We start from the raw sequence: 22,383 nt of genomic DNA on the forward strand, positions 1-22,383 counted from the left end.
CTCTTTAAGAATAGAATCTTTAACAATCAGAAATTGCCTGATCAGCACTAGTTAGATAGTCTGCCTGATAGACTACTGCCATTCGCCCCTCCGCCACAAAAATTAACCTTGTAATAACCAACCCCCTTTTTGCCTTGATCCTTGCTCCCTCTTCCTTCTCTTATAAAATTCTTTAATTTTGTACAGTTCTTCAAAGCCTTTTCTATTTGCTGGCTTGGATGCTGCCCTTTTGGAACAGATTTTTGCTCAAACTCATAATGATTTTAATATGGCTCAGTTTATCTTTTAACAGAGATAACAAATAGGTGTTTTGGGCTACAAAATTTGTGGTAATAAAGTAGACACAATCAGGGTAAACAGTTTCTGTTTCTTAAGCGTTAATGTTTCATTCACTGAATATTTTCTGATTTAAGTGAAAATCATCAACATCCCACTATATTGCCATTTTTGGAAAGCACCACAAATTTTGTTTGGGAAACTACTTTTCTTATATATATATATAAATACTTTAATTTTCATGAAATTGGTATAGCGGTGGAGGCATAATGAATATAATTGATATTAATCTTATCCATTGCAGTTATTTCAGATTCTCGCACATGTCTTAAGTGAATTTCAGAACAGTCATTAAGACTTCTCCTGAAATTCTTTGGAAACAAATGACCCTGTTTTAGCTGTAGATGAACACCGAAGTTTATTGCCTCAAGGGCGGCTTCTAAACTTTTTAATAATAGGAGGAAAGATCTTGTCCAGTTAAAGCAAGGGAGTAAATGGAGGTCAAGTAAAATTTTCTGAATCACAGACCAACCCTTACCTGGATCACTGTTAGGCAATTATGTGAACCAATAATTCCCTTTATTATTTAAGACCACTTGGCTCTCCTTTCTGCTTTTTCCAACCCAAATCCTCCTACAATGGTCAGTGATCTTCACTCTGACATTTTGTCTAATTATAACATATACTCCCACGAATTTTCCCTGAAAGGACACTGATTTTTTTTTTATTCTTCCTTTCCTCTTTCTCTGTTTCAATCACCAAATTCTTCTGTCATTCAGCATTACCTCATCATAAAACTGACAATATGAGTTCACGTTTTAGTAAGAGCATTTTAGATTGATTTCTTCCTGATGAATCAAGAAGAGACATTTCATCATTAATGCATTTTTAAAGTGTGTCTTAGAACGGCCACTGGAAAGATCCCCACAGATGACCAGTTTTTTTCATCACTGTTGTAATATCAGACAGAAAATATTTTATTACAGAACAAATAATCTGAAAAATCTCACTTGAATTGTGGACCACTGTCTCCAGGGCTGTATTGCGAGTAGTGTTAGTTTGAAAAGTACAGAACAGGTAGCTCCTGTCATGGCTCAGCTGTAATGAACCCGACTAGTATCTATGAGGATGCAGGTTCAATCTCTGGCCTCACTTAATGGGTTAAGGATCCAGCGTTGCCATGAACTGTGGCGCAGATCACAGACGTGGCTTGGATCCCACATTGCCTTGTCTGTGGCAGAGGCTGGCAGATGCAGCTCCAGTTTGACCCCTAGCCTGGGAACTTCCATATGCCGCACATTCGGCTCTAAAAAAATAAAAAATTTTAAAAAAATGTACAGAATAATCTAGGTGCACTGAAAGTTACATAGTTGTTTGAGGTTGCAAGTACATCCCTTTACTATCAACTGAGATTGAGGAAAGTATCCAAATAAACACATTATTCTGATTTACTTTTTCATGTACCTTTTTTGTTTTTTTTAAACTTGTCTTGCTGTTTCTTTTTTTCAATGGGATTAAATTTAGATCATGTCAGATAGACTAGTAAAACCTCTGCTCTTTACTGACACCTAGAAAATAAACTCCCACAAAACAATAAGCTTTAAAATATTCAGAATAAACTTATTCAAGTGAAGATATATGGGAAAGCCAATCAATTTATAATTTACAGATTTGACTGTCATGAATTTGAGAAACAAAGATCTGAGCAGGCTGTGTATTATTTGCTTATCTCCTTTTAGAACACTGTCTTTCATCTGCTTTTCTGAATTTGCGCCAAAGTTAAATAGGAAGGATTTTCCTTTTCACCTGAGCTGTGAACTGTAGCAAATGAAAAATTATCTCTATTATTTATGATTCAGAGCAAAAAATGGTAAATGAACTGCAGGAATCCTTAGCAATATTGTTAATAAAATTAAGTGGAGTCCATGAAAACCTTCATGTGTTTGAACCAGATAAAATAATGTTGGAAAGGTTACAATTTTACCTTTGCCTCTATTACAAATCTATCCTAGTACTATATGAGACACTGAATGAGAAGATCCAGGATTGAGGTGAGAAGGATATAAGCCCCAAAGCTTAGATGACCTCCCGATAACCTGACTTACTTACCTGGCAAGGACCCTGGATAGTGTACTGCATAGTGAAACTCACCTGTGAGTTGCAGAAGCACTTTCACCTAATGTTCTCAGGTGGCTGTGGGGTAAGAAAGTTGAGCCCTAACCACTTGATGTAGGTCCTCAGAACTTGTCCCTTCGGAGAAAGAATTCATCAAAGAGACCGAAGGTAGTGGGCAAATAAGTGTTTATTAAGAGATAGAGTGAGAGAAAGCACAAGCTGGCTCCGGTGGGGGGAGAGGGGAAGGTGCAGAGTAAGAAAGACAGAGAGAAAAGGGCAAGAGAGGAAGAGAACAAGTGCTTTGGAGGATGTTTAAATCACTTGTATGGGGGCAGTCCTTCCGGGCTTTCTTTGGTCAGTCATCTTGCTTCATCTGGCTTTGGCTGACTCAGAGCCCTCCTGTAATACACGTGTCTTTCTTTTAGCCAGGATGATTCTACCACCAGGGGTTCTGGGGAGTTGACATGAAGTACTGTGGTCTGGTTCCCCTCCCTTTTCTGACCTCTGAGGACCTTTCTGCACATGTGTAGTTCCAGAGTTCTCTTTGACCTCAAGAATGAGAAATAAGTAGTCTATCTTTTATCTAAGCAAGATGAGGCTCCTTCTTGCTCCTGCCATAATCTTTATCTTATTATCTGTCCACAGGGAACAGATTATAGTTGCTCAGCCTGGGACCCACCTATCTTCTGCTTCACTAACAGACAACTTTTGAAAACATAAATGCTCTGATAGATACTCCACCCACCAACCCCTGAAGAAGCCTTTAGCCATTTACACTGATAGCCACAGACATTGCTTCATCCCATTCCCTCTATGTATTTATACTACCAACATGAAATAGTTAAAAACATAAAACCTTGAGTTTTTAGCATTTTCACATGCCTGAAAATTCCCAGCTAAACCAACTACAAGAAAGTGTTTATTAGCCTTTACTACATTTAGTGATTTAGTATGTTTTTATGATTAATAAAAAGTAGTAATATTGATCAATGAAAGTTCACACATATTCTGGTATTTTCTGTATTGAACATATGGTTAAGTCTGTTCTCCACTCACTGTTTTTTGTGTGCATAGTTTAGCATGTATCTGGAAAAAATACTGCCAAAGGCAGAAAATCAAATTATCTTAATTATTTTTATGTTCTATTGGTAAACCCAAAGCTATGTAATATGGTTATCTTTTTTCCTGGATTTGTTATGTTAATCCCTTTAATTAAACCTTAAAGCCACAATATGCTGGCATTTAAAAAGCTGCTGATTGAATCAAAGCCAGAGAATTTACAGAGAACAAATGACGCTGTCCCCCTAGACCAGTCTCAATATCTTAACCTCAGCTTTAGGAGGCCAAGGCAGCTCAAGTGGTTAGTGGGCCCTTCCCTCTAGGAGCTCAACAGCACCAAGCATTGACTGCCCCCTGGCGGATCTCTCTATTTAACAATGCTTCTAACTGACCCTGGGAGGCAAAGACCAGCAGGGTTGGGTTTTTGCTTATGCAAGGAGATAATCTTGTTTTTAGCTGATGTGTACATAGACTTTTTAAAGTTGAAATATAGCTGATGTACAATATTATGTTTGTTTCAGGTGTACTACAAAATGATTTCACATTTTCATATATTGTGAAATGATCACCATGGTGAGTAGTAACCATCTGTCTCATATCAAATTATTACGTAATTATTTGACAATAGTCTTTATATATACACTCAATGTTTTATATATATTTACTCATATGTATATGTATACTCATGACTTTTAATCTGTTACCTATTTCACCTACCCTCATCAAATCCCTTCTCTATTGGCAGCTATGAGTTTAATCTCTATTTATGAGCTTGCTTTCATTTTGTTTTGTTTGTTTCTTTTGTTTCATGGATTTCACATGTGAGATCATATAGCATTTGTCTTTGTATAACTTCACTTAGCTTAGCTGCTTAATACTCTTAAGATCCATCCATGTTGTCACAAGTGGTAAGATTCCTTCCTTCCTTCCTTCCTTCCTTCCTTCCTGTCTGTCTTTCTGTCTTTCTTTCTTTCTTTCTTTTTTATTTTTGGTTTTTAGGGCCATGCCTGAAGCATATGGAAGTTCCCAGACCAGGGGTCATATAGAAGCTGCAAGCTGCCAGCCTACACCATAGCGACAGGGATCAAACTCACATCATCATGAATACTAGTCGGGTTCATAACTCATTGAGCCACAACAGGAACTCCAAGATTTCATTTTTAATAGCTATGTAATATTCCATTGTCTATATGTATATGTGCACAGCTCATCTTCTTTGTCCATTTGTTGATGAATACTTAGGTTGCTTCTATAGCTTGGCTGTTGTAAATAATACAGTAAACATCTTTTCAAATGAATGTTTTTGGTTTTTTTGGATAAATACTGAGAAGTGGAATTGCTCAATCAGATGGTAGTTTTATTTTTATTTATTATTATTTGTTTATTTATTTGCTTTTTAGGGCCACACCTGCAGCATATAGAAGTTCCCAGGCTAGGGTTTGAATCAGAGCTACAGCTGCCAGCCTACACCACAGCGACAGAAACACAGGGTCCAAGCTGTGTCTGCAACCAGTACCACAGCACACGGCAACACTCTATCCTTGACCCACTGAGCGAGGCCAGGGATCGAACCTGTATACTCATGGATTCCAGTCAGGTTCGTTACCACTGAGCCATGATGGGAATTCCCTAGTCTTAATTTTTTTGTGTGAAACCATCATACTGTTTTCCATAGAGTTTGCACCAATTACGTTCCTACCAAGAGTGGATGAGTGTTCCCTTTTCTCCACATACTCACCAATTCTTATTTTTCATCTTTTTGATGATAGTCACTCTGAGATATCTTATTGAAATTTTAATTTGCATTTCCATGATAATTAGAGATCAGAAAGCTAAGCATCTTTTCCTCTGTGTGTTGACCATCTGTAGGTTCTCTATTCAGTTCTTCTTTCCATTTTTTAAATTGTGTTGTTTATGTTTATGATGTTGAGTTGCTTGATTTCTTTGTATATATTAGATATCAAACTTTTATTATCTATATTGTTTGCAAATATCTTCTTCCATTCAGTTGGTGACCTTTCCATTTGTCAATAGTTTGTTTCCTTTGCTGTGCAAAAACTTTTTAGTATAATGTAATACCATTGGTTTACTTTTGCTTTTGTTTCCCTTGCCTGTGTAGACATATCCCCCCCCCAAAAAAAAACTGCTCAGACTATGTCATAAAACTATGACAAAGTGCATAGTTCCTATGTTTTCATTTAGGAGTTTTACTGTCTTACATTTAAGTTTTTAATCCATTTTGGGTTTACAAAATGTGAAAAAGTAGTCCAGGTTGATTCTTTTGCATGAAGCTGCCCTGTTTTTCCAACATCATTTACTAAAACGGATGCTTTTTACCCATTGTGTATTCTTGCCTCCTTTGTCAGATTAATTGACCACATAAATGTGGTTTTGTTTCTGGGCTTTTTATTCTGTTCCATTGATCTATGTGTCTGTTTTTGTGCTAGTACCATACTGTTTTAATTACTATAAATTTGTGGTATAGTTTGAAATCAGGGGGTGTGACACTTCCAATGTTGTTGTTCTTGCTCCAGATAATTTGACTATATGGAGTCTTCTGTGTATACAAGTTTTCAAATTATTTTTTCTAGTTCTGTGAAAAATTCAATTGGTATTTTGACAGGGATCACACTGAATCTTTAGATTGCCTCAGGTAGAATGGTCATTTTAACAATATTAATTCTTCTAATCCATAAACATGTTATATCTTTCCATATGTTTGTGTTATCTTCATTTTCTTTCATCAGTGTCTTACAGTTTTCTGATCCCAGGTCTTTACCTCTTTGGTTAGATTTGTTCCTAAGGATTTTATTCTTTTTGGTGCAATTGTAAGTGGGATTTTTAAAAAATTCTCTTTATGATTGTTACTAGTGTATAAAAATGCAACAGATTTTGAGGAGAACGATAAGACTCACATACAGGTCTGACTACTGTGAAGAGGAGAAGAAATGAAGGACAGTTGATAGGCAGATTCTCTAACAATAGTTAGGCCCCAGGTTTCAGCCAGGCCAAAGGTGTCTCCTTAAGTCAAAATCACCCTTCAGAGGCATCCTGCATCTTGCAAGAGTGGACCTGCCTGAGTATCCCCGCTCTGCACATTCACTGACTGAAAGCAGCGTTTGGAAAGGGTGGGCTCAGCATGATCTGGTAGTGGATTCAGAATGCAGCTTCTGGTGCCAGAATTGGTTATGCTCCCTGAGGCAGCAGAACCTCAGGCTGTTGGTCAGTTTTTCTTTTAAGCTCCTCGAAGCAGAAGATATGAGTGTTACATTTTTCTAGCAAAATTTGTTATCTTTGTTTTGAGGGCAAAGAGGAACTAAATATGTATTTTACTATTGTACAGGTAAGTACCTCCAGTTGCACTGTCCAGTGCATCAGACACCAGTGATACGTAAATTTAAATTAATTTGAATTAAATATGATTGACAATGAAGTCCTATAGTTGCAGTAGCTACACATCAAGTGCCGAGTAAGCCACATGTGGCTAGTGGATACTGTATGGAAAGCAATGATTTATAAGTTTTCCACTGTGGTAGAATGTTCTGTTGGATAGCAATGGTCTAGAGAAATGGAAACAATAATTTCCATTTTATATAGCCTATTAGGCTTTTTCTTTCATAAAACTTTTATTAAAAGTCAGCATAAATTAATAAAAATTTGGAATTGACGATAGAAATTTAAATATGTATTGTTCATTGTAACTTTGGAGAGAATCTCCCCAAAAGCTATGGTGTAAGATTTTTATATCTATTTACTCATATTTTAAACATATTTTTAATTTTGCAGAATATAAAAGAATGTTCAAAAATAGGATTAATAAAAATTCTGTGCAGAAACATACACTAAAAAAATTATGTGAAAGATGAGATACTTATAGAAGTAATTTAGAAAAGCTATCACATTTGCCCCATCATATAGCTTCAAGGAAATTATTAATTGTACATAATGATTTTTAAGTGCTCTGTTTTCTAATGCATTAGTCTTCAGTGAAAGGACAGCATTTGTTGAGAAAAAATTGTGAATTTTTATGGTTGAGTATAGGATTTTTTTTCTATTTATTATACCTTTAGAAATGACATTTATTCCCTGCTAGAATTATACATTGCACTGTAAACTAATAGATAATTCTTTTCCTTTAGCATTATATTCCACTAAAGGAAAAAAAAAAGCATTTCCAAATACACAAAAGGAATTTGTGTACTATCTAATCAAATATTTGTAAATATTTGAATCACTACATTATATTAATGGTCAGTAATTTTGATGGGGTAATAATCCTCATTGGGCAATTGAAGCATGCTGTGGGCATATTATGTAAAAGTAACTTTATCTTTAAGTATTTGGGCTTAAATTGGAACATAAATTAACATAATAAAGTTATTGTCTTATTAATTTTCCTAACGAAGTTATACTAATTTTTCTTTCTTACTGACTTATCAGTAAGAAATTAGAGTTCCTTCATTTTTAAAGGAATATAAAAGGACAACAGGCATAGAAAAAGCTAACAAAAATAGCAATTCCTTGCCTGTGTACTAGGCATATAGCATTGTGCTTAGTACTTTACACTCATTACTAATAGAAGTCTCACAATAAATGTATGGGGCACTTTACAGATGAGGCGATTGAGGACAAAAAATAGGTAAGCCAGTTTGCAAATCAAGGTGAACTTAATTCCTTACTTCATACTCTTATTTATGGATTTATGTAGACCTCTTGGCTCAGTACTTAAGATTGGATGACACTTATCAGCAAGTCTCTGCCCTTATGATGAAGCAATTATCTGAATTGTTAACAAGATATTAGATCTTGGGTGCAGTACTGACTGTTGTCAGAGCAAAGGAACAAGAGAGCACAAAGATTTAGTGATGCAATTAAAGGGTATGTATTTTCAAAAGCTTCATTTGAAATCCAATGTGCACTAAATATTCATCAAAGGAATTCTGTTCTGTGATTATAGAATTTACCAGCTATGCTGTGGTATGCTATCTATATTTTGGTGTCATCTCTAATTTAATTCAGTAACCCAAAGGTAGGGTCCAGAGCTACTCACAGTGCCAGACATGTAATAAACAAGATGCCAATATTTTTTGACCACAACTGAACTAAGCAAATGAAGTGCTTGTGATTTCCAATTGTACATCAGCAGAACCTTTCTCAATTATATCTTTTCATGTCATAAATATTTATCCTTGTCTAACTGTAGTTTGTTACCTAGTCAAAATGTGAATTGATTCTTGAACATTCAAAATGTACTAAAGCTACATACAATTTTTAGAGATCTATATCTATATTAAAACTATCTACCTATTTTTTTTGTATTAGTTTCCAATCTTTTTTGGGTCCTTTAAGATTAAATTCTAGAATTAGATAGATTAGAAATCTGCATTAACATGTTATTTGTATTGGGAAACAAGGAATAAAGCTACATAACAATACACACTTTGACACTTAATAAATTGAATCCAAGGACTTGTGCTTAAGACTTAGTGACCCAAGTCCACTTCCATTTTGAATATGGTGGCCAAAATGCTGATTGAAGTTGCACAGATATCTTATGCAAAAACAGATAAACTAGTTCTTTATAGACAAAGCAAATGAGTATATTTTCATAATTAAATGAACATTAAAAATGCAAACATCATTCTAATTTATTTAATTAAATTCACCTGAATTAAATTATATTCAGGATAGAATTCAATACTATAAGCTTGACTTTTAAAAATATTTGTGGCACAACAAAATATTCAGATGTTAAATGACAATGGATTTAAAGTCAGATAAAAATTTCACACAACAAAAAGACAGTAAAATTTCTCTTACAGTCATTTTATAAAGTATTGCAAAGTATAATTATGGAGACATCTACTTTTTAACTTAATTTCACCAGCTGTCACCTATGGCACGAATCTTTCAAAAACATTGTAAAGGAATACAGGTTCTGCAAGACAACAGAATAAAAATTTGGAACATGAATATTGAGTGTTATAAGGAAAGGGTGTCAAGTTTTAGTGGGACAATGAAATGCGCTGGATGCAGCAGAGATAGACACAATGAGAACAGAAACATGATATTCTGGCCATTAAATTAAAAAGTAAAATCAAGAGGAAACAGCATGGTAAATTAGACATGACCATAAAAAGTTAATAAATGGTAATAACGTTAGAAATTTAGAAAGAGCATAAAAGTATTAAAATAGAGAAAAAAGGTAAATAATGTGTGAAATATAAAGATTTATTTTAAAAAGCTGAAATAATAATAAATATGAATGAATTGTGCCCACTTTTAGTCAAAATAATATCACTAGTTCGAAATCACATAAAAATACTTTGTCTTTAAGGAAGATTTATTTTCGGTGAGGAAGAAAACAGCTTTAAGAAAGAGTATTACTTCAGGAAGTATGCAAAAATGTCTAGGTTCAAATCTTGATATAAATATCTTTTAAAAAGTGAAGGAGGAGATCAGATACTTATTACTTCACTGGAGGATTTGCTGTGGGAAATATCCATTCTAAAACTTTCTGCTAAATGATACAGCTCAAGTTCAATTAAAGAAAACAATGAGACATCTACTGAAGAAAAATATCTTTAATAATCAAAGTTAATAGTTATTTTGGTTTAAGTAAAAAAAGTCATGCAAATAAAATACTTTGTTTTCTCTAAATTTATATTTATGCAGATGAAAAAAAATGGTCCTTATAAAAAGTGTTTATAGATAAATCTTTTGCTTTAAAATACATGGAAATTTTACACTTGTGACTACATTTAGAGTGCTTAAGAAAAATGTAGTGAATAAATAAATAAAATAATTTATTTTCTAATTATAAACTATTAAGCTCCCAGTAAGGCTGTACTTCATATTAGAAACTTATGAACATATTTAAATAATCAATAGACCCTGGTCTCAAGTAATGTGAGAATCCATAATTACAAAACAAAGTGCCAGTTAACTTCTAGAAGACTCTCATGGTGTGAGAGAAGGAGTTACAGATAGGTTAATTGTTTTTAGTTTTAATTGAATTATAATTAACTTACAATAGTATATTAGTTCCAGCTGTACAACATAGTAGTTGGATATTTTTATACATTATGAAATAACCATCACACTTAAGTCTACTTACCATCTGTCATCTAAATTGTTACAGTATTATTGACTATATTGCCTGTGCTGTATATTTTATCCCCATAATTTATGTATTTTTTAGCTTGTATTTTGTACTTAATCTCCATCTATTTCATCTGTCCCCTCAGTCCCTTATTTCTGTCTACCACCTGTTTGTTCTCTGAATTTGTTTCTGTTTCATTAATTTTGTTTTTAGATTCCACATGAGTAAAATCATTTAGTATTTCTTATTCTCTGTCTTATTTCATATAACGTAATACCCTCCAGATCTATCTATGTTGCCACAAATGACAAGATTTGATTCTTTTCTATGACTGAGTAATAATCCATTGTGCATAAATACCATATCTTATTTATCCATTCATCTATTAATGGACATTTAAGTTGCTTCCATATCTTGGCAATTGTAAATAATGCTGCTATGAATATTGGGGTGCATGTATTTTTTTCAAATTACTGTCTTTTTATCTTCAGATAAATATTCTGAAGTAGAATTTCTGGATTGTATAGTAGTTCTATTTTAGTTTGTGAAACTCCGTCTTGTTTTCCATAGCAGCTACATCAATTTACATTCCCACCAACTGTGCACTCGGGTTCCCTTTTCTCCACATCCTTCCCAACACTGGGTGTTTTTTGATAATAGCCATTCTGACAAGTGTGGGGTGGTATATCATAGAGATTTTGATTTGCATTTCCCTAATGATTAGAGCATCTCTTCATGTGCTATTGGCCAGCCATACATCCTCTTTGGAAAACTTTTTAATCAGTTCCTCTGCCCAGCAGTCCAGTTTCTTTCTTTCTTTGGGGGGGGGTGTTTATGGAGTTGTATGGGTTCTTTGCATATTTTGGATATCAATCCCTTTTTGGGTATATCATTTGCAAATATATCCTCTCATTTCATAGGTTGCTTTTTCATTTTGTTGGTTGCTTCCTTCACTGTGCAAAAGCTTTTAAGTTTGATGTGGTCCCATTTGTTTATTTTGCTTTTGTTGCCTTTGCCTGAAGAGACATACCTACAAAATACTGCTAAGAATGGTGTTAAAGTGGGTACTGCCTATGTATTATTCTAGTTTTATTGTTTCAGGTCTTACCTTTAGGTCTTTACTCAATTTGATTTTATTTTTATATATGGTATAATAAAACATTCCAGTTTAATTATTTTTCATATAGCTGTCCAGTTTTCCTAACACCATTTATTGAAGAGACTTCTCCCTATTGTATATTCCTGCAGCCTTTGTTATAGATTAATTGACCATATGAGCATGATTTGTGTCTGGGCTCTCTATTCTGTTCCATTAATCTATGTCTGTTTTTGTGCCAGTACCATACTATTCTTATTATTGCAGCTTAGTAGCATTATTTCAAGTCTGGGAACATGATTTCTACAGCTTTTTTATTTTTTCTCAAGGGTGCTTTGATTATTGGGGTCTTTTGTATTTCCGTACAATTTTAGTATTATTTGTTCCAGCTCTGTGAAAAATGCCATGGATATTACGAGAGAGATGACATTGAATCTGTAGATTATTATATACAGTGTGGAAATTTTAATGATATCGAATCTTCTAATCGAATCTTCTAATCTTCTAATATATGTTTTCAATATATGTTTTCATTTATTGTGTCATCTTCAATTTATTTCCTCAGTGTCTTATAGTTTTTCAAGTATAGGGCTTTCACCTCCTTGGTTAAATCTATTTCTATATAGTATAGGTCTTCTCCAGGAGGAATCGCTATGCATTAGTTATGGATTCTGTGAGTTCATGGGAAAAGGTGGATTTAGGGTCTTCCTATGCTGCCATCTTGGATCTCAGTCTTCAGGATAGGTTAATTTTAATTTATGTTTGTAGATGTCCTAGTTACAAGGGTTAATGTTTAGATATTAAAGTTAATTTCATCATAGGTCAGTTTGCACAATGGTATATGTATATATGTGAAAAAATAACAATAAAAATGAATTAAAACTAGAAATTATCCTGATGAAAGATTAAAAAACTGGCTTGTATTTGGGCAATAGACATACTTGTTTGGTCAGCACAATGTTATTGTACATTTTTTAATTAGTTGACAAAATCCAGAAATGAGAACATTTTTAATGAAAAAAATAAATAGAACATATGGCAACAGTGACTGGATTTAAGCATGACAAAAATTAGCTAGAGTCAAGTTGGCACTGGTTGAGTTAAATGAGGCATGTACTTGCCAGTTTGTCATGGTCTCTCCACTAGCTGTTTTCTCATAATACCAGTAAACCACCTGCTTACACAGCAATGTTAATGGCCTGGCTCTGTGTTCACTTAATGCCAAGCACAGAGATATATTTTAATAACTTAATTGAAATTTTTTCATTCAGGTTTTTGACATCATAAACAAAAATAACCAAAGAGTTTTCATAAAAATCATTTCTTTCTTGGTAAACAATTTAGAAATGAAATATATCAACAAAAATAAATAACACAAAATTTAATCCATAATGTCTATCACCTAGAATAGACATCAGAGAGAATCTGGATCTGCCAATTCCTAGTTTTGTAATGGCAGGTAATTTAATTTAATTTTCTTATTCTTTATACCTTCATATACAAAAGAATTCATCAGTATCCTTATCATACATTTGTTCTCCATATTAAATGAATGTAGTGCTTAGCTTTTTGCCCAGAAAACATTAACTGCTTGCCTCAGAGTACTAACAAGTAACTGTATTTTAAGTGTTTCTTTTAATTTGTATATCATGTTTCTAAGAACTTTAGGAGTAAATTGAAAACAGTTAGGGCAGCTCTGACTGTTAATGGTGTCCTACCTTTAGGAATCTTTTCTCATCCTCTTTAAAGGACTGAGGCTCATGTTACTCAGCATGAGAACATGGGCATTTGACATATTTTACTAGATGGAGGCTTCCAATGAGCAGATGTTTCACTCTGAAAGGAGAAACAAAAGCGATTCTCTTTGCTCTGAAAGTGTTTTATCCAGAACCTTTTAAGGGCATTTCAGGCAGAAGTAAGTAGGTTTCTTGATGGACAGAAAATTTAAAACCTTTCGATCATAAAAAGACTATTTAGGATCCCTCTCTTTTTTGGAGGTGGGTGGGATCAAACCCATGCAGCACAAGCTGCTGTAGTGCAACACTAGATCCTTAACCTGCTGTGCCACAAGAGAACTCCTAGATCCTTCTTACACAGTAGAATCTTTAAAAGTGAAAAGACATAGGCCCTAGTGGCAGAATCTCACAGTCTGTGCAAAAAATACTGGGAAGGTTCTATGGGATCTCTGTTCACTAGAATTGGGCAGTAAATTCATTACTATCTGAAATAGACTAACTGCTTGAACTTAATATGGCAAATTCTGGGATTATTCAAGAAGGGGAGGAAATTTGATAGCTCTGGTTATCTTGCAACATGGGGTCTTGCCAGTACTTCAATGAGCTCATCCAAAGACTAAAACACATGCACACCAAACAAGAATCTTATTTTTGAAGAAAAACATAATTTAAAAAATAAGCAAGAAGTATTTACTCTAGAGAGGAACTCAGTTGGACTTATTTTTACAAGTTTTGGAGGTGGTGATTTTTTTTTTTTAATTACGTAGAAGTAACAGAACATTAGAATGCTTTCACTTTTGTATCTAGTTCTGTTTTGTTCCTGGGAATATCAGTTCTCTGACTTTCTGAATCTCAGACTCTGTCTTTACTCTGGTACTCTCAGGTATCTCTGGGACTTTAAGCAAACAACCTCAATTTGTGTGTGTTTTCCAGGCCTATGTTGTGTCAACTGAGGCTGCTTCTGATTTCTACCAGAGATCTTTGCCTGACCAATTAGAAGTAGAATAAGCTATTTCTACTTGTTATTTTCTCCCACCAATCTTCATAAGTGAGACATTGGTAAAGCATTCCACTCTCTTACTGAGGAACTGCTTCTGGATAAGGGGGTATATGGTGAGCTCGTGACAACCCACAGGTACAAAGCCATTTTCACTTTCCATTCTTTTGTAGTAAACAAGCTCCTTGGTGCAGAGTAAATATGTGTATGAAAATAAACGCAGTGGTGAATAAGAACCTAAGAATGTTAAGCCAGGCAAGGGTTCTGAAAGCAAGGAAAATAAAATCATATATAGAAAAGAGTTGTCTATTCCATGGATACCCAACAAAATGGGCCATCTTACCCATATGATTATTGAGAGACCACTTGAGTGAAAGAAATTTTATGAATATTTATATGGAGCAGAAAGTTCTCACAATCCATGCGCATATCAAGAAGGTTGCCCATACGCTTCTTCCTCGAGCATTGTTGTCATCAGTCATTGAATGTTTTCTTTCTAAAATCTTATTTGATGCCATAAATCAGAGTACATCTCTACCATAGTCCATCATCTATTCCAGGAAAAATAAACGTCCAATAGACAAATGGAAGTTCAGCCCACTGTGAGGATTTCCACAGTTTTCTCCCAAATCCTAGAGCTAGGCATTGTAATTTCCCTATTTTGCCAGAGGCTCCCTAAAGTAGCTTTACATGCAACAAACGTGTCATTCCTCGGTTGATACATAAGACCTAAGTGTCACAGTGGCTTGAACTTTACTCAGATTGCAACATAGACTTTTATTTGTAAATCCTGATAAAAGCTAGCAGCTTTATATTTTCTCAATCAGTGGTTTTTTGAGGCAAATTTTATCACCAAATACAAAGAGATGTATGACTCTTTTGGCTTCATTCTTATTGGCAGACTGTTCAAAGGATAGTCATCTACTTTCACATGCCTCAGACCATCACTTTCAATATGGCAGGCCCTGATTTTACCACTAACGTTTTGTCATGTGTATATGTACCTACTGAGTCATCTAAAATGCTTGCTTTTTTTTTTCCCTCTAAGTTTTTAAGTTTGATATAATCAAGGTGAACAAGAATCATGCTCTGTGAAATTCAGTATTATCCATATCCTTGAATTCCCATTGTTGCTCAGCAGGTTACAAACCTGACTAGTGCCCATGAGAATGCGGGTTTGATCCCTGGCCTCACTCAGTGTGTTAAGGATCCCGCATTGCTATGAGCTGTGGTGTAGGTTGCAGACATCGCTTGGATCTGGTGTTGCTGTGGCTGTGGTGCAGACTGGCAGCTGCAGCTCTGATTTGACACCTAGACTAGAAACTTCTGTATGCTGTGGATGAGCCCCCACACCATATCCCTAGGTACAGTGCAGTACCTAGGGACATGGATATCCTTTGGCTGGAGAAAGGATATCCATGTCCCTAGGTACTGCATTGTAGTAGACAGCTGAAAGTTGACACAGAGCTTACTTTAAAGTAAGCTGTACTGTTATACTGCCAGGTAAATTTTAGCAGATTCCAGATCAATAGCTGCATATTAGATAACACAGTGTACCAAGATTTGCTCCAAAATGTCTGGTTTGGGGAATGGAGTTCAGTTATAATCAGGTGTCAATTATGAAAATCCACAATCGTTCTTTGAGAACTTCTGGTTTTTGTGCAAGGAAAACATTCAAGGTAAATAACCATGCAATAGGAATCACCATCCCTTACATCATTTAAGTGTTTGAGGGTAACACTTATCTCTCCAATTCCCTCAAGGATCAGAAATGCGGTATTGCTTCTGCTTTTTAAAATGTGGATGTCAGAGCAGTCAAAAGCTTTTATTTGCTCATTCTAATCAGTATAGCCTTTACCACATGGGTCAGGAGCCAATTCAGGAGTTCTGCTGGTTGCCAAATATGTATTATAATTATGTATTTTGAAATGGGGGAAATATATTCAAGGTGAAACCACAGATACTGATTTGAGCACGTGAGAGACTTTAAAATGATCTTGATTTAGCTCCTGACTCATAAACACCATTCCTTATCCAAAAGCATAGTGGTGACTTGGATCTCCAGAGATTATCTATAAAACATTAACATTCAAAATCACAGTATCTTCTTTCTCTAGAGCACAGTCATTCTGGTAAGTAGCTTCAAGTTCCATTTGAAAAGGCTTGTAGGGTGATTTCTGCTATATACTTGTGGCATTGTTGAAGGGTATTTATTCAGGGAAATCCAATATCTTCAAGCAAGAGGCTCTGTAAAGTGTGTCTTGGAATTGAGTTTGTATTTTCACATTATGGAGACTTAAGCTAAGTTTCTTCTCATTAGATGTAGTTTTCTCATTATATAGATCAAATAACAATTCTTTTATATCTACATATGATATTGGTAATCAATTAGCCACCATTAAAGATATTTGAATGTCAAAACATAAGCACTTTTTGTTTTGGTCTTTTTGTCTTTTCTAGGGCCGCACCCATGGCATATGGAGGTTCCCAGGCTGGGGGTCCAATCAGAGCTATAGCCACCAGCCTACGCCAGAGCCACAGCAATGCAGGATCCGAGCCGCATCTGCGACCCTACACCACAGCTCACGGCAACACCGGATACTTAACCCACTGAGTAAGGGCAGGGATCGAACCCTCAACCTCATGGATCCTAGTTGGAACCACTGAGCCATGACGGGAACTCCAAAACATAAGCACTTTTATTTTGATGATTAAATTTTGCTACCTGGTCTTTGTCACCTCAGGAACCTATCAGTTCTGTGGAAATGAGTGAGCTCATTTCAGTTGAGGTGTTTTCCAACATTAACTTTGGCTTTCAGAGGAAAACCACTCCAGATATTTCACAGATGCTGGTGTCCCTGTCTTTGAGACAGTTGATGATGCTTTGGTAAAGGAACCGTAATTTGAGTCTTGCTGGTATAGCTAGTGTTACTCATCACAAGTCTATTCGAAAACTTACATCACCTAAATCTTTGTATTTCTTCTTCTTCCTCTTGCCAGGGACCTTCTGGCACCTCACTCTGTTGAGTGTGGTCCACTTTTGTGTATGGTTTTTAGTAAATTCATCAGTAACTTCTAGCTGCTGAAAACTAGCATAATGAAGTAAATATCTTAAGTACACACATTGGATAAATTTGACTCAATCCATGTCACAGAGTTCCTGGCACATTTAAAATCTATTTCTACTTATGTCCCTCAGGTATCTGCCAAAATAAATGATTGAATCTTGCAATTCTTCTGGTGTATATGACATCTGATCTTCAATCAGATTCTACCTTATTTCCAGAGGAATGCTAGGGTGTGCCTATTATGGGTCTGGGGGTAAGGAGGGTCTTGAAGAGAATAGATATCCCATTGCAAAGTGAGATTATTACAGGGTCTTTAAGAAGGGAGATATGTCTCCTCAGAAAAGGAAAGAAGAGGCTTCTTCCACAGGTAGCAGAAGAAGGCTCAGGGGAATCTAATGACTCAAATGTCTCAGATTATTCTGACTCCAATTAAAAGTCCCCATTCCAAATCTTAGAAACTTATTCTTCAGTGTTCTAGCCTTTATTAAAAAAAAAAAAAAAAAAGAAAGAAAGAAAGAAAAAAAAAACCTCAGGAATGCTTTTCATTCAGTTCGCATTATTATTTCCCAACTGGCATGATTAAATTTAAAGTTTGATTCTTAGCCATGTGGACCCCGTGGCTGTAAGAAATAAGATATTTCAGAGCTACAATAGAAGATTTCTCTCTGGTATTCTGTGTCTTGAGTTGAAAGTTTTAATGCAAGATTTTATCATTTTATTTTCCAGTATAGCCAGAAGTGGCCATGTCATGCTATGAACTTTGTAGTCATTATTTCTACCAGAATGTTCAAGGACAATAGCAATTTTATTTCCCAAAGTCTTAATTACAGATAACCATCACTGGTGATAGTTTATGTAATAATGTTGTACCTTTATGCCATGGGTATTTAGTATCCCCTTTCCCAGTGGCAGTGAAATCACCACTATGTTTTAGCTCAAACAGGTGTGTAATGCAATTCCAAAATCCCAGTGTCAGATCTGTTTCTTGAGACCACTTCTACTAACAAGAACTGTGTTTAGGGAACTAGGTACAGAGGTACCAAAAGAGCTGAAAAAAAGGAGCATAGGAGGCAACTAGAAACCATTGCAGAGAACCTGTTAGGACAAGAGGAACTGGAAAGAATGGTGATATTACCAAAGTCCAGGAGCCATGTACACCAGGCAGGAACTCACAGGGTCAGAAACCCTTCTCAGTCCTACCCACAGGAGCTGGGACATGGAGGCAGGGGGAGCTGTGAGATAAAAAGTGAAATAGGAGCCTGTGCTGGAGATAAACACTGGAGTCTGGAAAGGAGTTGCTCTGGTTTTTTCCTTCCCTGGTCACTAGACTCCCACCAGACCACCTCACTGACCACACTTAACTGAAACCAATGGGTACAAAGCATGAGGGAATGTCAAACCCCTGAGGAGTAGGGGTGGATATTGAGAGCACACTGGGAAATGACTGGCATAACATTTCCATACATTCATGTCCAAAATAGGTCATGTATTCTAAATGGAAACCAAATTTAAATTTGTAACACTTATATTTAAGCTACTACTTACCTAATATTTAGGAAAAGATAAGAAAGAGACATTCTTTTTCTCAGATTACTTACCAAGCTAAAGAAACTCCAGCATTAAAAAAACAAAAACAGAAAACAAAAGACAAGCAACACATTCTACTTTTAGTTTTCTATTGATGCTGTAACGAATTAACACAAATTTAGCATTTACAATGCACAGTTAACCCTGGGTGGGGCTAATTATTATTATTTTTTTACCCTTGTCTCTGTATAGTTTTCTATTGAAGGGCAAGAAAAGTAATCAAAAATTTAGCAGCTTAAAATCAAATCCATTTATTATGTCACAATTCTATAGGTGAGAAGTTTGAGCCACTCAGTTGGCTCACAGAACTGAGTGTCACCTAGGTTGGATTCTTATCTGGAGGCTCTGGGGAATAATTCAGTACCAACCCCATTCATTGTTGGCTGAATTAATTTCCTAATTGCTGGAGGATGGAGGTGCTTATTGCTAGCCTTCTGGTAGGGGCTGCCCCCTTTCCTTGACACGTGGTTCTTTCCATATTCACACTATTAATATGGTTTGTCAAATCCTTCCTATACTTTGGATCTCTTCCCCTTCTGCTACCAGAGAAAATTCTCTGCTTTTAAGGGTTCATAGGATCAGTTCAGGCTCACCTGGTTGATCTCCCTATCTTACTCTCAATCATGTCGTAATTAATTGACATCTCATTATTTTCACAAATTCCAGGGATTGTGGTGAGACATCACAGAGCCAGGGGGGTGCATTTCAGCAATTCTTCCTGGCACAACAGCACACCACAATAAGGGGTGGTATGCTTAGGTCAACATCTGCTTTGCACTTCAATAATAATAGACTTTATTACCTTTGATATCATGAATAAGAAAATCAATATTTAAAAATAATATGGGAATTTTTATTTGACAGCAACATTTTAAATTCCTGAAATGGAAAACACTAAAAATACGAGAAAAGTTCTGTCCACTTATAGTAAATAAAATATTTTCTATTTTTGAACAGGGCTGATTTTTTAAAACTCTATAAAAAAAGAAATTGGATTATAAAAATATCTAAGTCCTAAGGTTCTAATAGATTTTGTTAGTTGTGAGACTTACTACACAGTTTCCTTTTTCGTAAGAAAGGAGCTATTTGAGCATCATGTAACTTTCCACCATTAATTCTCTTGGAACACAAAATCGTTGCCTCTGTATAACCACTGCACTGCATCCAGAGCAACCATACTCACATATTAAGGTAGCAAGCCCAACATTTGTCTATTAATTTAGAGCCTTTCTTATTGTGAAAATGCCATGGACTAATAAAAAAAAAATCTAAGAATTATGAGCTGCCTGAAATATTTTCCCTGTTAATTTTTAAATTGTTATTTAATTGTGATATATCTTTGGAAATAGAGTCTCTGTTGATTTTATAAGAAACCATAAATTCTTAAAGAATGATCAGTCAACTATTAGCTTTGTATTACTTCAAGCAAATGACAATATTATATGATAATAAAGTAGTGAACTTCTTAAATTAGACATGTGCATTAAAACAAACCCTTCCTGGTTGGAAACACAAGTGATTGTCATTAGCCACTTTAGTATCACAGCAGGTTACACAAATTATTATTACATTTAATTAGCATTCTGACAAGTTGAGAAATTCTTTACCTGCATGTAGATTGCACACGGAAAATGACTTGAAAGCATTTCCTGCCTTGAAAACATCAAAGCAAATCAAAGACATCATCTCCAATCTTATCTTTATTATCAAATACTTGGGGATCATTAAACCAAATGACAGAGGAAGAAATGCCAATTATAAATATTTTAAGGTGACATTTTATTTTCCATATAAGGAGATTATTACAAACAGAATCATATAATTCAAATAAACTATTTTACTGTGATGTAACACTCATGCTACCACTGTTCACCTCCTTTTCTTAAAAGAAAGGGTGTAAAATATAACATCATTTAATATTTAGAGCATTGTTCAGTTTCTATTCTACTCCTATTGTAATACATGTTAAATAACTAGTCGTTTTGAATTATTGAATATCATATTAAAATTGCCAGCAAAAGGGAGCATTTCAGTGACAGAATATATGCATTTATATACTTGAAAAAGTTTCTGTGCTAAAACACAATGCTCTAAGACAAAACATACTAATAAAAATGGTAAGAGTATGAAAATACGTTTAATATAACACTAAATAAAATTACTTTCATAATTCAAAATATTTACAAATGTTAATACTATTTATTCATGATGACTTACTAACAATGTCTTACAAGACTTTCTCAGACTCAGCTAGTTTCTTGGTATAAAATCTCCAATGTGATGAAAAGAGTAAAACTTGCATGAGAATAAATTTCTCCAGAGTTCCCTGGTGGTCTAGTGGTTAGGACTTGCCACTTTCACTGCTGAGGGCTATGTTCAGTTCTGGTCTGAGAACTGGGATCCTACTGTTGCCTGACAGGGCCCCCTCCCCACCCCCAAAATTTTCATTTTTGTTACACTGGGACTAAAATTAAATTTTTCTATACAGTAAGCATAGTTTTATTTCCCATACAAAATTCATTTCAAATATGAAACTTTCCCAGAAAAGCCATAGGAATAATAATAGATAAGCCTATAAAAAATGGAAATTTTATCTAGACTTAGCTCGAAGATTTGTTGGTATTCACAGTAGATATTCTTTTCCATTGGAATGATGTGAGACAACATTTTTCTACTCCTTACTCTAAGTTATATGTAAATAGCACTGATGATTTCCCATTTTATCAGGAGAAATAGGAATCATTACTAAGAAATCCAGAGCATTGAATTCAATATTAGAAAATCTTCCCCTTTAACTCATCATTACTGGTACTACATATTAGTATGATTACAAAATCCTATAAAAAAAGAATTTTTTTGGACAGAGAAAATACCTGAGGAGATTTTGACATAAGGTCCTTAAAGATTACTTCAAGTTTATTGAATATTAAACTCTAAAAAAACTTACTAAATCATGAAGATTTTAGGACTCATTACCTAGTTTATACAAAGATTAATGTTATTTATCAGAAAACCCACCTTTTTTGCTTTTCATATTACCTTGGCTCTCTGCATACAAATTAATATACATAGTCTGTAGTCAATTACATGGATATGGATTCTTCTATCTGAGCTTGGTGATACTGGACAACTTAATTGAGCTTGTTGTGACTGAGTTTTCCCATCTCTAAAGTAGTAATCAACAGTAGTGTTTATATCATTAATTGTTTTGAGCATCAGATGAGTAGTACAAGTAAAGATAACAGAAAAATATTATAAAGCAAGCCTTCAGTCAATGTCAGGAAATTTTATAAGTACAGCAATACATGGATTAAACAAAATAAAACTCTTTCCTATATCTTCGATTT

At 34.8% G+C, this 22,383-nt stretch overlaps 1 long non-coding RNA gene across 1 annotated transcript in view; it reads left to right on the forward strand.

The window, feature by feature from the left end:
• The window catches only part of LOC102166855 (uncharacterized), a 550,511-nt gene extending 546,487 nt beyond the window's left edge, over positions 1–4,024 (forward strand). The window contains exon 6 of the long non-coding RNA XR_014812964.1: positions 3,972–4,024. This is a non-coding gene — a long non-coding RNA (uncharacterized LOC102166855). The remainder of the gene's footprint in view (positions 1–3,971) is intronic.
• The last annotated feature ends 18,359 nt before the right edge of the window (positions 4,025–22,383 follow it).

This window comes from Sus scrofa, chromosome 8, assembly GCF_054392235.1.
Source record: "Sus scrofa isolate SSC_HxYL_T2T_F1_AM1 chromosome 8, Sscrofa_HxYL_maternal_Yorkshire_Landrace_v2.0, whole genome shotgun sequence".
Classification (NCBI taxonomy): domain Eukaryota; kingdom Metazoa; phylum Chordata; class Mammalia; order Artiodactyla; family Suidae; genus Sus; species Sus scrofa.